At 38.7% G+C, this 12,238-nt stretch overlaps 6 non-coding genes and 6 pseudogenes across 6 annotated transcripts; all 12 read right to left on the bottom strand.

Annotated features, from left to right (window-relative positions):
- Positions 1-738: 738 nt before the first annotated feature.
- LOC127937637 (5S ribosomal RNA) lies at positions 739-857 on the bottom strand. Its single transcript, XR_008148423.1, has one exon. It is a non-coding gene; the product is annotated as a 5S ribosomal RNA (ribosomal RNA).
- A 916-nt stretch (positions 858-1,773) lies between these two features.
- LOC127937636 (5S ribosomal RNA) lies at positions 1,774-1,892 on the bottom strand. The gene has a single exon (XR_008148422.1). It is a non-coding gene; the product is annotated as a 5S ribosomal RNA (ribosomal RNA).
- Positions 1,893-2,806: 914 nt separating this feature from the next.
- On the bottom strand, positions 2,807-2,925 carry LOC127936482 (uncharacterized; annotated as a pseudogene).
- Positions 2,926-4,007: 1,082 nt separating this feature from the next.
- LOC127937635 (5S ribosomal RNA) lies at positions 4,008-4,126 on the bottom strand. Its single transcript, XR_008148421.1, has one exon. It is a non-coding gene; the product is annotated as a 5S ribosomal RNA (ribosomal RNA).
- Positions 4,127-5,042: 916 nt separating this feature from the next.
- LOC127937819 (uncharacterized) lies at positions 5,043-5,161 on the bottom strand (annotated as a pseudogene).
- Positions 5,162-5,943: 782 nt separating this feature from the next.
- On the bottom strand, positions 5,944-6,062 carry LOC127936481 (uncharacterized; annotated as a pseudogene).
- Positions 6,063-7,144: 1,082 nt separating this feature from the next.
- Positions 7,145-7,263, bottom strand: LOC127937634 (5S ribosomal RNA). The gene has a single exon (XR_008148420.1). It is a non-coding gene; the product is annotated as a 5S ribosomal RNA (ribosomal RNA).
- A 499-nt stretch (positions 7,264-7,762) lies between these two features.
- Positions 7,763-7,881, bottom strand: LOC127936480 (uncharacterized; annotated as a pseudogene).
- Positions 7,882-8,954: 1,073 nt separating this feature from the next.
- Positions 8,955-9,073, bottom strand: LOC127937842 (uncharacterized; annotated as a pseudogene).
- A 637-nt stretch (positions 9,074-9,710) lies between these two features.
- On the bottom strand, positions 9,711-9,829 carry LOC127937174 (uncharacterized; annotated as a pseudogene).
- A 1,075-nt stretch (positions 9,830-10,904) lies between these two features.
- Positions 10,905-11,023, bottom strand: LOC127937633 (5S ribosomal RNA). The gene has a single exon (XR_008148419.1). It is a non-coding gene; the product is annotated as a 5S ribosomal RNA (ribosomal RNA).
- A 915-nt stretch (positions 11,024-11,938) lies between these two features.
- On the bottom strand, positions 11,939-12,057 carry LOC127937632 (5S ribosomal RNA). The gene has a single exon (XR_008148418.1). It is a non-coding gene; the product is annotated as a 5S ribosomal RNA (ribosomal RNA).
- Between the last annotated feature and the right edge of the window lie 181 nt (positions 12,058-12,238).

Raw genomic sequence — 12,238 nt, 5'->3', positions numbered from 1 at the left:
TATAAAAGTAGGAAAGAAACCCCAAAAGCTTAAAGCACCTGGTATTCCTAGGCGGTCTCTCATCCAAGTACTAACCTGGCCCAAACCTGCTTATATTCAGAGATCGGGCATTGACTCTATTTTTTGGCAAATTTATTATATACTAAGTGAAAAAATTCCAAAAGCTTAAAGCACCTGGTATTCCTTGGCGGTCTATCATTCAAGTACTAACCAGACCTTAACCTGCTAAGATTCAGAGATCGGGCATTGACTTCTTCTTTTTTTTTTTTTTTTTGCAAGATTATTATATAATTCGTGAAAAATATCCAAAAATTTAAAGCACCTGGTATTCCCAGGCAGTCTCCCATCCATGTACTAACCTGGCCCAAACCTGCTTATATTCAGAGATCGGGCATTGACTCTATTTTTTGCCAAATTTATTATATACTAAGTGAAAAAATTCCAAAAGCTTAAAGCACCTGGTATTCCTTGGCGGTCTATCATCCAAGTACTAACCAGACCTAAACCTACTAAGATTCAGAGATCGGGCATTGACTCTTTTTTTTTCTTTTTTTTTTTTTTTTTGCAAGATTATTATATAATTCGTGAAAAATATCCAAACATTTAAAGCACCTGATATTCCCAGGCAGTCTCCCATCCATGTACTAACCTGGCGCAAACCTGCTTATATTCAGAGATCGGGCATTGACTCTATTTTTTTGGCAAAATTATTATATACTAAGTGAAAAATTTCAAAAAAGCTTACAGTACCTGGTATTCCCAGGCGGTCTCCCATCCAGGCACTAACCAGGCCCAAACCTGCTTAGCTTCCGAGATCAGACAAGATCGGGCATAGCCAGGCTGGTATGGCCATAAGCGAAGACTGCTGCAAAGAGAAGGCTATTTAAAGATCAGCCAATCTACTCGCCAGTACATTATAAAAGTAGGAAAGAAACCCCAAAAGCTTAAAGCACCTGGTATTCCTAGGCGGTCTCTCATCCAATTACTAACCTGGCCCAAACCTGCTTATATTCAGAGATCGGGCATTGACTCTATTTTTTGCCAAATTTATTATATACTAAGTGAAAAAATTCCAAAAGCTTAAAGCACCTGGTATTCCTTGGCGGTCTCTCATCCAAGTACTAACCAGACCTAAACCTGCTAAGATTCAGAGATCGGGCATTGACTCTATTTTTTGCCAAATTTATTATATACTAAGTGAAAAAATTCCAAAAGCTTAAAGCACCTGGTATTCCTTGGCGGTCTATCATTCAAGTACTAACCAGACCTTAACCTGCTAAGATTCAGAGATCGGGCATTGACTTCTTCTTTTTTTTTTTTTTTTGCCAGATTATTATATAATTCGTGAAAAATATCCAAAAATTTAAAGCACCTGGTATTCCCAGGCAGTCTCCCATCCATGTACTAACCTGGCCCAAACCTGCTTATATTCAGAGATCGGGCATTGACTCTATTTTTTGCCAAATTTATTATATACTAAGTGAAAAAATTCCAAAAGCTTAAAGCACCTGGTATTCCTTGGCGGTCTCTCATCCAAGTACTAACCAGACCTAAACCTGCTAAGATTCAGAGATCGGGCATTGACTCTTTTTTTTTTTTTGCAAGATTATTATATAATTCGTGAAAAATATCCAAAAATTTAAAGCACCTGATATTCCCAGGCAGTCTCCCATCCATGTACTAACCTGGCGCAAACCTGCTTATATTCAGAGATCGGGCATTGACTCTATTTTTTGGCAAAATTATTATATACTAAGTGAAAAATTTCAAAAAAGCTTACAGTACCTGGTATTCCCAGGCGGTCTCCCATCCAGGCACTAACCAGGCCCAAACCTGCTTAGCTTCCGAGATCAGACAAGATCGGGCATAGCCAGGCTGGTATGGCCATAAGCGAAGACTGCTGCAAAGAGAAGGCTATTTAAAGATCAGCCAATCTACTCGCCAGTACATTATAAAAGTAGGAAAGAAACCCCAAAAGCTTAAAGCACCTGCTATTCCTAGGCGGTCTCTCATCCAATTACTAACCTGGCCCAAACCTGCTTATATTCAGAGATCGGGCATTGACTCTATTTTTTGCCAAATTTATTATATACTAAGTGAAAAAATTCCAAAAGCTTAAAGCACCTGGTATTCCTTGGCGGTCTCTCATCCAAGTACTAACCAGACCTAAACCTGCTAAGATTCAGAGATCGGGCATTGACTCTATTTTTTGCCAAATTTATTATATACTAAGTGAAAAAATTCCAAAAGCTTAAAGCACCTGGTATTCCTTGGCGGTCTATCATTCAAGTACTAACCAGACCTTAACCTGCTAAGATTCAGAGATCGGGCATTGACTTCTTCTTTTTTTTTTTTTTTGCCAGATTATTATATAATTCGTGAAAAATATCCAAACATTTAAAGCACCTGGTATTCCCAGGCAGTCTCCCATCCATGTACTAACCTGGCGCAAACCTGCTTATATTCAGAGATCGGGCATTGACTCTATTTTTTGGCAAAATTATTATATACTAAGTGAAAAATTTCAAAAGCTTAAAGCACCTGGTATTCCTTGGCGGTCTCTCATCCAAGTACTAACTAGACCTAAACCTGCTAAAATTCAGAGATCGGGCATTGACTCTTTTTTTTTTTTTGCAAGATTTTTATATAATTCGTGAAAAATATCCAAACATTTAAAGCACCTGGTATTCCCAGGCAGTCTCCCATCCATGTACTAACCTGGCGCAAACCTGCTTATATTCAGAGATCGGGCATTGACTCTATTTTTTGGCAAAATTATTATATACTAAGTGAAAAATTTCAAAAAAGCTTAGAGTACCTGGTATTCCCAGGCGGTCTCCCATCCAGGCACTAACCAGGCCCAAACCTGCTTAGCTTACGAGATCAGACAAGATCGGGCATAGCCAGGCTGGTATGGCCATAAGCGAAGACTGCTGCAAAGAGAAGGCTATTTAAAGATCAGCCAATCTACTCGCCAGTACATTATAAAAGTAGGAAAGAAACCCCAAAAGCTTAAAGCACCTGGTATTCCTAGGCGGTCTCTCATCCAAGTACTAACCTGGCCCAAACCTGCTTATATTCAGAGATCGGGCATTGACTCTATTTTTTGGCAAATTTATTATATACTAAGTGAAAAAATTCCAAAAGCTTAAAGCACCTGGTATTCCTTGGCGGTCTATCATTCAAGTACTAACCAGACCTTAACCTGCTAAGATTCAGAGATCGGGCATTGACTTCTTCTTTTTTTTTTTTTTTTTGCAAGATTATTATATAATTCGTGAAAAATATCCAAAAATTTAAAGCACCTGGTATTCCCAGGCAGTCTCCCATCCATGTACTAACCTGGCCCAAACCTGCTTATATTCAGAGATCGGGCATTGACTCTATTTTTTGCCAAATTTATTATATACTAAGTGAAAAAATTCCAAAAGCTTAAAGCACCTGGTATTCCTTGGCGGTCTCTCATCCAAGTACTAACCAGTCCTAAACCTGCTAAGATTCAGAGATCGGGCATTGACTCTTTTTTTTTTTTTTTTTTTTTTTTGCAAGATTATTATATAATTCATGAAAAATATCCAAACATTTAAAGCACCTGGTATTCCCAGGCAGTCTCCCATCCATGTACTAACCTGGCGCAAACCTGCTTATATTCAGAGATCGGGCATTGACTCTATTTTTTGGCAAAATTATTATATACTAAGTGAAAAAATTCCAAAAGCTTAAAGCACCTGGTATTCCTTGGCGGTCTCTCATCCAAGTACTAACCAGACCTAAACCTACTAAGATTCAGAGATCGGGCATTGACTCTTTTTTTTTCTTTTTTTTTTTTTTTTGCAAGATTATTATATAATTCGTGAAAAATATCCAAAAATTTAAAGCACCTGATATTCCCAGGCAGTCTCCCATCCATGTACTAACCTGGCGCAAACCTGCTTATATTCAGAGATCGGGCATTCACTCTATTTTTTTGGCAAAATTATTATATACTAAGTGAAAAATTTCAAAAAAGCTTACAGTACCTGGTATTCCCAGGCGGTCTCCCATCCAGGCACTAACCAGGCCCAAACCTGCTTAGCTTCCGAGATCAGACAAGATCGGGCATAGCCAGGCTGGTATGGCCATAAGCGAAGACTGCTGCAAAGAGAAGGCTATTTAAAGATCAGCCAATCTACTCGCCAGTACATTATAAAAGTAGGAAAGAAACCCCAAAAGCTTAAAGCACCTGGTATTCCTAGGCGGTCTCTCATCCAATTACTAACCTGGCCCAAACCTGCTTATATTCAGAGATCGGGCATTGACTCTATTTTTTGCCAAATTTATTATATACTAAGTGAAAAAATTCCAAAAGCTTAAAGCACCTGGTATTCCTTGGCGGTCTCTCATCCAAGTACTAACCAGACCCAAACCTGCTAAGATTCAGAGATCGGGCATTGACTCTATTTTTTGCCAAATTTATTATATACTAAGTGAAAAAATTCCAAAAGCTTAAAGCACCTGGTATTCCTTGGCGGTCTATCATTCAAGTACTAACCAGACCTTAACCTGCTAAGATTCAGAGATCGGGCATTGACTTCTTCTTTTTTTTTTTTTTTTGCCAGATTATTATATAATTCGTGAAAAATATCCAAAAATTTAAAGCACCTGGTATTCCCAGGCAGTCTCCCATCCATGTACTAACCTGGCCCAAACCTGCTTATATTCAGAGATCGGGCATTGACTCTATTTTTTGCCAAATTTATTATATACTAAGTGAAAAAATTCCAAAAGCTTAAAGCACCTGGTATTCCTTGGCGGTCTCTCATCCAAGTACTAACCAGACCTAAACCTGCTAAGATTCAGAGATCGGGCATTGACTCTTTTTTTTTTTTTGCAAGATTATTATATAATTCGTGAAAAATATCCAAAAATTTAAAGCACCTGATATTCCCAGGCAGTCTCCCATCCATGTACTAACCTGGCGCAAACCTGCTTATATTCAGAGATCGGGCATTGACTCTATTTTTTGGCAAAATTATTATATACTAAGTGAAACATTTCAAAAAAGCTTACAGTACCTGGTATTCCCAGGCGGTCTCCCATCCAGGCACTAACCAGGCCCAAACCTGCTTAGCTTCCGAGATCAGACAAGATCGGGCATAGCCAGGCTGGAATGGCCATAAGCGAAGACTGCTGCAAAGAGAAGGCTATTTAAAGATCAGCCAATCTACTCGCCAGTACATTATAAAGGTAGGAAAGAAACCCCAAAAGCTTAAAGCACCTGCTATTCCTAGGCGGTCTCTCATCCAATTACTAACCTGGCCCAAACCTGCTTATATTCAGAGATCGGGCATTGACTCTATTTTTTGCCAAATTTATTATATACTAAGTGAAAAAATTCCAAAAGCTTAAAGCACCTGGTATTCCTTGGCGGTCTCTCATCCAAGTACTAACCAGACCTAAACCTGCTAAGATTCAGAGATCGGGCATTGACTCTTTTTTTTTTTTTTTTTTTTTTGCAAGATTATTATATAATTCGTGAAAAATATCCAAACATTTAAAGCACCTGGTATTCCCAGGCAGTCTCCCATCCATGTACTAACCTGGCGCAAACCTGCTTATATTCAGAGATCGGGCATTGACTCTATTTTTTGGCAAAATTATTATATACTAAGTGAAACATTTCAAAAGCTTAAAGCACCTGGTATTCCTTGGCGGTCTCTCATCCAAGTACTAACTAGACCTAAACCTGCTAAAATTCAGAGATCGGGCATTGACTCTTTTTTTTTTTTTTGCAAGATTTTTATATAATTCGTGAAAAATATCCAAACATTTAAAGCACCTGGTATTCCCAGGCAGTCTCCCATCCATGTACTAACCTGGCGCAAACCTGCTTATATTCAGAGATCGGGCATTGACTCTATTTTTTGGCAAAATTATTATATACTAAGTGAAAAATTTCAAATAAGCTTAGAGTACCTGGTATTCCCAGGCGGTCTCCCATCCAGGCACTAACCAGGCCCAAACCTGCTTAGCTTACGAGATCAGACAAGATCGGGCATAGCCAGGCTGGTATGGCCATAAGCGAAGACTGCTGCAAAGAGAAGGCTATTTAAAGATCAGCCAATCTACTCGCCAGTACATTATAAAAGTAGGAAAGAAACCCCAAAAGCTTAAAGCACCTGGTATTCCTAGGCGGTCTCTCATCCAAGTACTAACCTGGCCCAAACCTGCTTATATTCAGAGATCGGGCATTGACTCTATTTTTTGGCAAATTTATTATATACTAAGTGAAAAAATTCCAAAAGCTTAAAGCACCTGGTATTCCTTGGCGGTCTATCATTCAAGTACTAACCAGACCTTAACCTGCTAAGATTCAGAGATCGGGCATTGACTTCTTCTTTTTTTTTTTTTTTTGCAAGATTATTATATAATTCGTGAAAAATATCCAAAAATTTAAAGCACCTGGTATTCCCAGGCAGTCTCCCATCCATGTACTAACCTGGCCCAAACCTGCTTATATTCAGAGATCGGGCATTGACTCTATTTTTTGCCAAATTTATTATATACTAAGTGAAAAAATTCCAAAAGCTTAAAGCACCTGGTATTCCTTGGCGGTCTCTCATCCAAGTACTAACCAGACCTAAACCTGCTAAGATTCAGAGATCGGGCATTGACTCTTTTTTTTTTTTTTTTTTTTTTTTTGCAAGATTATTATATAATTCATGAAAAATATCCAAACATTTAAAGCACCTGGTATTCCCAGGCAGTCTCCCATCCATGTACTAACCTGGCGCAAACCTGCTTATATTCAGAGATCGGGCATTGACTCTATTTTTTGGCAAAATTATTATATACTAAGTGAAAAAATTCCAAAAGCTTAAAGCACCTGGTATTCCTTGGCGGTCTCTCATCCAAGTACTAACCAGACCTAAACCTACTAAGATTCAGAGATCGGGCATTGACTCTTTTTTTTTCTTTTTTTTTTTTTTTTGCAAGATTATTATATAATTCGTGAAAAATATCCAAAAATTTAAAGCACCTGATATTCCCAGGCAGTCTCCCATCCATGTACTAACCTGGCGCAAACCTGCTTATATTCAGAGATCGGGCATTGACTCTATTTTTTTGGCAAAATTATTATATACTAAGTGAAAAATTTCAAAAAAGCTTACAGTACCTGGTATTCCCAGGCGGTCTCCCATCCAGGCACTAACCAGGCCCAAACCTGCTTAGCTTCCGAGATCAGACAAGATCGGGCATAGCCAGGCTGGTATGGCCATAAGCGAAGACTGCTGCAAAGAGAAGGCTATTTAAAGATCAGCCAATCTACTCGCCAGTACATTATAAAAGTAGGAAAGAAACCCCAAAAGCTTAAAGCACCTGGTATTCCTAGGCGGTCTCTCATCCAATTACTAACCTGGCCCAAACCTGCTTATATTCAGAGATCGGGCATTGACTCTATTTTTTGCCAAATTTATTATATACTAAGTGAAAAAATTCCAAAAGCTTAAAGCACCTGGTATTCCTTGGCGGTCTCTCATCCAAGTACTAACCGTATCTAAACCTGCTAAGATTCAGAGATCGGGCATTGACTCTTTTTTATTTTGTTGCAAGATTATTATATAATTCGTGAAAAATATCCAAACATTTAAAGCACCTGGTATTCCCAGGCAGTCTCCCATCCATGTACTAACCTGGCGCAAACCTGCTTATATTCAGAGATCGGGCATTGGCTCTATTTTTTGGCAAAATTATTATATACTAAGTGAAAAATTTCAAAAAAAGCTTAGAGTACCTGGTATTCCCAGGCGGTCTCCCATCCAGGCACTAACCAGGCCCAAACCTGCTTAGCTTACGAGATCAGACAAGATCGGGCATAGCCAGGCTGGTATGGCCATAAGCGAAGACTGCTGCAAAGAGAAGGCTATTTAAAGATCAGCCAATCTACTCGCCAGTACATTATAAAAGTAGGAAAGAAACCCCAAAAGCTTAAAGCACCTGCTATTCCTAGGCGGTCTCTCATCCAAGTACTAACCTGGCCCAAACCTGCTTATATTCAGAGATCGGGCATTGACTCTATTTTTTGGCAAATTTATTATATACTAAGTGAAAAAATTCCAAAAGCTTAAAGCACCTGGTATTCCTTGGCGGTCTATCATTCAAGTACTAACCAGACCTTAACCTGCTAAGATTCAGAGATCGGGCATTGACTTCTTCTTTTTTTTTTTTTTTTTGCAAGATTATTATATAATTCGTGAAAAATATCCAAAAATTTAAAGCACCTGGTATTCCCAGGCAGTCTCCCATCCATGTACTAACCTGGCCCAAACCTGCTTATATTCAGAGATCGGGCATTGACTCTATTTTTTGCCAAATTTATTATATACTAAGTGAAAAAATTCCAAAAGCTTAAAGCACCTGGTATTCCTTGGCGGTCTCTCATCCAAGGACTAACCAGTCCTAAACCTGCTAAGATTCAGAGATCGGGCATTGACTCTTTTTTTTTTTTTTTGCAAGATTATTATATAATTCATGAAAAATATCCAAACATTTAAAGCACCTGGTATTCCCAGGCAGTCTCCCATCCATGTACTAACCTGGCGCAAACCTGCTTATATTCAGAGATCGGGCATTGACTCTATTTTTTGGCAAAATTATTATATACTAAGTGAAAAAATTCCAAAAGCTTAAAGCACCTGGTATTCCTTGGCGGTCTCTCATCCAAGTACTAACCAGACCTAAACCTACTAAGATTCAGAGATCGGGCATTGACTCTTTTTTTTTCTTTTTTTTTTTTTTTTGCAAGATTATTATATAATTCGTGAAAAATATCCAAAAATTTAAAGCACCTGATATTCCCAGGCAGTCTCCCATCCATGTACTAACCTGGCGCAAACCTGCTTATATTCAGAGATCGGGCATTGACTCTATTTTTTTGGCAAAATTATTATATACTAAGTGAAAAATTTCAAAAAAGCTTACAGTACCTGGTATTCCCAGGCGGTCTCCCATCCAGGCACTAACCAGGCCCAAACCTGCTTAGCTTCCGAGATCAGACAAGATCGGGCATAGCCAGGCTGGTATGGCAATAAGCGAAGACTGCTGCAAAGAGAAGGCTATTTAAAGATCAGCCAATCTACTCGCCAGTACATTATAAAAGTAGGAAAGAAACCCCAAAAGCTTAAAGCACCTGGTATTCCTAGGCGGTCTCTCATCCAATTACTAACCTGGCCCAAACCTGCTTATATTCAGAGATCGGGCATTGACTCTATTTTTTGCCAAATTTATTATATACTAAGTGAAAAAATTCCAAAAGCTTAAAGCACCTGGTATTCCTTGGCGGTCTCTCATCCAAGTACTAACCAGATCTAAACCTGCTAAGATTCAGAGATCGGGCATTGACTCTTTTTTATTTTGTTGCAAGATTATTATATAATTCGTGAAAAATATCCAAACATTTAAAGCACCTGGTATTCCCAGGCAGTCTCCCATCCATGTACTAACCTGGCGCAAACCTGCTTATATTCAGAGATCGGGCATTGGCTCTATTTTTTGGCAAAATTATTATATACTAAGTGAAAAATTCCAAAAGCTTAAAGCACCTGGTATTCCTTGGCGGTCTCTCATCCAAGTACTAACCAGATCTAAACCTGCTAAGATTCAGAGATCGGGCATTGACTCTTTTTTATTTTGTTGCAAGATTATTATATAATTCGTGAAAAATATCCAAACATTTAAAGCACCTGGTATTCCCAGGCGGTCTCCCATCCAGGCACTAACCAGGCCCAAACCTGCTTAGCTTACGAGATCAGACAAGATCGGGCATAGCCAGGCTGGTATGGCCATAAGCGAAGACTGCTGCAAAGAGAAGGCTATTTAAAGATCAGCCAATCTACTCGCCAGTACATTATAAAAGTAGGAAAGAAACCCCAAAAGCTTAAAGCACCTGCTATTCCTAGGCGGCCTCTCATCCAAGTACTAACCTGGCCCAAACCTGCTTATATTCAGAGATCGGGCATTGACTCTATTTTTTGGCAAATTTATTATATACTAAGTGAAAAAATTCCAAAAGCTTAAAGCACCTGGTATTCCTTGGCGGTCTATCATTCAAGTACTAACCAGACCTTAACCTGCTAAGATTCAGAGATCGGGCATTGACTTCTTCTTTTTTTTTTTTTTTTTGCAAGATTATTATATAATTCGTGAAAAATATCCAAAAATGTAAAGCACCTGGTATTCCCAGGCAGTCTCCCATCCATGTACTAACCTGGCCCAAACCTGCTTATATTCAGAGATCGGGCATTGACTCTATTTTTTGCCAAATTTATTATATACTAAGTGAAAAAATTCCAAAAGCTTAAAGCACCTGGTATTCCTTGGCGGTCTCTCATCCAAGTACTAACCAGTCCTAAACCTGCTAAGATTCAGAGATCGGGCATTGACTCTTTTTTTTTTTTTTTTTGCAAGATTATTATATAATTCATGAAAAATATCCAAACATTTAAAGCACCTGGTATTCCCAGGCAGTCTCCCATCCATGTACTAACCTGGCGCAAACCTGCTTATATTCAGATATCGGGCATTGACTCTATTTTTTGGCAAAATTATTATATACTAAGTGAAAAAATTCCAAAAGCTTAAAGCACCTGGTATTCCTTGGCGGTCTCTCATCCAAGTACTAACCAGACCTAAACCTACTAAGATTCAGAGATCGGGCATTGACTCTTTTTTTTTCTTTTTTTTTTCTTTTTGCAAGATTATTATATAATTCGTGAAAAATATCCAAAAATTTAAAGCACCTGATATTCCCAGGCAGTCTCCCATCCATGTACTAACCTGGCGCAAACCTGCTTATATTCAGAGATCGGGCATTGACTCTATTTTTTTGGCAAAATTATTATATACTAAGTGAAAAATTTCAAAAAAGCTTACAGTACCTGGTATTCCCAGGCGGTCTCCCATCCAGGCACTAACCAGGCCCAAACCTGCTTAGCTTCCGAGATCAGACAAGATCGGGCATAGCCAGGCTGGTATGGCCATAAGCGAAGACTGCTGCAAAGAGAAGGCTATTTAAAGATCAGCCAATCTACTCGCCAGTACATTATAAAAGTAGGAAAGAAACCCCAAAAGCTTAAAGCACCTGGTATTCCTAGGCGGTCTCTCATCCAATTACTAACCTGGCCCAAACCTGCTTATATTCAGAGATCGGGCATTGACTCTATTTTTTGCCAAATTTATTATATACTAAGTGAAAAAATTCCAAAAGCTTAAAGCACCTGGTATTCCTTGGCGGTCTCTCATCCAAGTACTAACCAGACCTAAACCTGCTAAGATTCAGAGATCGGGCATTGACTCTATTTTTTGCCAAATTTATTATATACTAAGTGAAAAAATTCCAAAAGCTTAAAGCACCTGGTATTCCTTGGCGGTCTATCATTCAAGTACTAACCAGACCTTAACCTGCTAAGATTCAGAGATCGGGCATTGACTTCTTCTTTTTTTTTTTTTTTTGCCAGATTATTATATAATTCGTGAAAAATATCCAAAAATTTAAAGCACCTGGTATTCCCAGGCAGTCTCCCATCCATGTACTAACCTGGCCCAAACCTGCTTATATTCAGAGATCGGGCATTGACTCTATTTTTTGCCAAATTTATTATATACTAAGTGAAAAAATTCCAAAAGCTTAAAGCACCTGGTATTCCTTGGCGGTCTCTCATCCAAGTACTAACCAGACCTAAACCTGCTAAGATTCAGAGATCGGGCATTGACTCTTTTTTTTTTTTGCAAGATTATTATATAATTCGTGAAAAATATCCAAAAATTTAAAGCACCTGATATTCCCAGGCAGTCTCCCATCCATGTACTAACCTGGCGCAAACCTGCTTATATTCAGAGATCGGGCATTGACTCTATTTTTTGGCAAAATTATTATATACTAAGTGAAAAATTTCAAAAAAGCTTACAGTACCTGGTATTCCCAGGCGGTCTCCCATCCAGGCACTAACCAGGCCCAAACCTGCTTAGCTTCCGAGATCAGACAAGATCGGGCATAGCCAGGCTGGTATGGCCATAAGCGAAGACTGCTGCAAAGAGAAGGCTATTTAAAGATCAGCCAATCTACTCGCCAGTACATTATAAAAGTAGGAAAGAAACCCCAAAAGCTTAAAGCACCTGCTATTCCTAGGCGGTCTCTCATCCAATTACTAACCTGGCCCAAACCTGCTTATATTCAGAGATCGGGCATTGACTCTATTTT

Source organism: Carassius gibelio, chromosome A19 (assembly GCF_023724105.1).
Source record: "Carassius gibelio isolate Cgi1373 ecotype wild population from Czech Republic chromosome A19, carGib1.2-hapl.c, whole genome shotgun sequence".
Classification (NCBI taxonomy): Eukaryota; Metazoa; Chordata; class Actinopteri; order Cypriniformes; family Cyprinidae; genus Carassius; species Carassius gibelio.
The sequence above is the reverse complement of the archived record's forward strand: the minus strand, read 5'-3'. Positions and strand labels throughout refer to the sequence as shown.